Consider the following 2,500-nt stretch of genomic DNA (forward strand, 5'->3'; position numbering starts at 1 on the left):
CTCTCTCTCTCTCTCTCTCTCTCTCTCTCTCTCTCTCTCTCTCTCTCTCTCTCTCTCTCTCTCTCTCTCTCTCTCTCTCTCAAATATTGCATGCGAAATCAGTTTAATGCGTGTTATTACTCTCTCTCTCTCTCTCTCTCTCTCTCTCTCTCTCTCTCTCTCTCTCTCTCTCTCTCTCTCTCTCTCTCTCTCTCTCTCTCTCTCTCTCTCTCTCTCTCTCTCTCTCTATCTATCTATCTATCTATCTATCTATCTATCTCTATCTGTGTGTGTGTGTGTGTGTGTATGTGTGTGTGAATGTGTGTGTGTGTGTGTGTGTGCGTGCGTTAATTGGCAGTAATGACGGTGGACAGTAATTAGAGGGATTTTATTATTATTATTATTGTGATTGATGACAAGCCGGGGCACTGATGGTGGTGGCTGTTTGTTTGTTTGTTTGTTTGTTTGTTTGTCTGTGTGTGTGTGTGTGTGTGTTTCTCTGTTTTGTTTTTGTTTGTTCTCTTTTTCATTGTTTATTTGTTTGTTTGTTTACCTTTCGTATATATTTTTTAATCCATTTATGCATTTTTATCCTTCTATACATTCATACACACAGACAGACAGACAGACAGACATACAGACATACATATATACATACAGACAGACAGACAGACAGGTACACAAGCACACAAACACATTTCCTCTTTTTCCTCCTCTTTTTTTTTCCCCCATTTTGTTTTCCTTCGTTGTGTTTGGGTTTGTTTGGACAGGGAAAGTTTGTTTATATTTTTCCTGTTTTCTTTTTTTTTTTTTTTCCTTTTTTTCCTGCCCTGTTTTTGTTTTCCTTTTTTTTTCTCTTTGCTGTTTTTTCTCGTTTTTTATTTTCGTTTTCTTTGCTTTCTCCTCCTCCTCCTCCTCCTCCTCCTCCTCCTCCTCCTCCTCCTCCTCCTCCTCCTCCTCCTCCTCCTCCTCCTCCCTATTACTACTACTACTACTACTACTACTACAAGTCACCACCACCACAACAACAACAACAACAACAACAACAACACTAAACTTATAATTGTTATCGTTAGGAACAAGATGGCGGCTCGCTTGTTACCCAACCACCTGGCCTACCCTTGTTAATTGCTCATACGTGTACTTCCTTCCCTTCCCCTCACCTCCTCTTCCCTCTTCCCCTCACTTCCCCCCTTCCCATTCCCCTCACTTCTCCCTATCTCCTTTTTTTCTCATATTTCTCATTTCTTCGTATTTTTTCTTCTTCTTCTTCTTCTTCTTCTTCTTCTTCTTCTTCTTCTTCTTCTTCTTCAGTTTTTCCTTGTTCTCCTTTAATTTCTTTCCCTTCACCCTTTTCCTCTTTAAAAATCACATTCTCTCTCTCTCTCTCTCTCTCTCTCTCTCTCTCTCTCTCTCTCTCTCTCTCTCTCTCTCTCTCTCTCTCTCTCTCTCTCTCTCTCTCTCTCTCTCTCTCTCTCTCTCTCATTCTTTTCCCTGTCTCACACACTCATTTTCCTCCTTGTCTCTCTTTCCTCCTCCTCCTCCTCCTCCTCCTCCTCCTCCTCCTCCTCCTCCTCCTCCTCCTCCTCCTCCAGTAGAAGGACAGAACCGCCAACTATTTCAGGGTTTGATGAGTCTTTTCAGAGAGATTCGATTTCATTTAGTGGAGGGAGAAAAGACTCTCTCTCTCTCTCTCTCTCTCTCTCTCTCTCTCTCTCTCTCTCTCTCTCTCTCTCTCTCTCTCTCTCTCTCTCTCTCTCTCTCTCTCTCTCTCTCTCTCTCTCTCGTTTTCTTCCATATTATCGTGGTGAACAAGAGAGAGAGAGAGAGAGAGAGAGAGAGAGAGAGAGAGAGAGAGACCTTCCTTTCACTTCATTATCATATTCATCGCCACTTTCATTCACTCTCCTCATCACTATTGTCCTCTCATTCATTATTATTTTCCTTCTTGTCAGTTTCTCTTGTCATTTTCTCGTCATTTTTTTTTTTTTTTTTTTTTTTTTTTTTTTTTTTTTTTGTTTTGTTTTTACTGTGTTGTCATTTTCATTCATGTTCGCTTATGTTTGTCCATTTTCCTTGCTGGTTTTGGTGATTTTTCTTTATTTTTCCTTTAATGTTTTGTTATTCGTATTATTTTCGTGATTTCTCATGTTCGTCATTTTCTTTCACTTTCGCTTATGTTCCCTCATTTTCTTTGCAGGTTTTGGCTTCATCATTATTCATCACTATCGTTTTCATACCAATATTTTCATAGTTATAATTTTTTTCCTGTATCTTCACTTTCATCATTTTCGCTCATGTTCCTTCACTATCTTTGCAGGTTTTGGCTTCATCATTATTCATCTCCATCATTTTCATACCAATATTTTCAGTTATAATTTTTTTTTTCTGTATCTTCACTTTCATCATTTTCTCTCATGTTCCTTCACTATCTTTGCAGGTTTTGGCTTCATCATTATTCATCACTATCATTTTCATACCAATATTTTCAAAGTTATAATTTTTTTCCTGTATCTTCACT

General features: G+C 38.8%; 1 protein-coding gene across 3 annotated transcripts in view; it reads left to right on the plus strand.

Annotated features, from left to right (window-relative positions):
- LOC135093975 (RNA-binding protein Musashi homolog Rbp6-like) overlaps positions 1–2,500 on the plus strand; it is a 173,379-nt gene that overhangs the window by 129,360 nt on the left and 41,519 nt on the right. The gene's annotated exons all lie outside the window — the stretch shown is intronic.

Source organism: Scylla paramamosain, chromosome 44 (assembly GCF_035594125.1).
Source record: "Scylla paramamosain isolate STU-SP2022 chromosome 44, ASM3559412v1, whole genome shotgun sequence".
Lineage (NCBI taxonomy): Eukaryota > Metazoa > Arthropoda > Malacostraca > Decapoda > Portunidae > Scylla > Scylla paramamosain.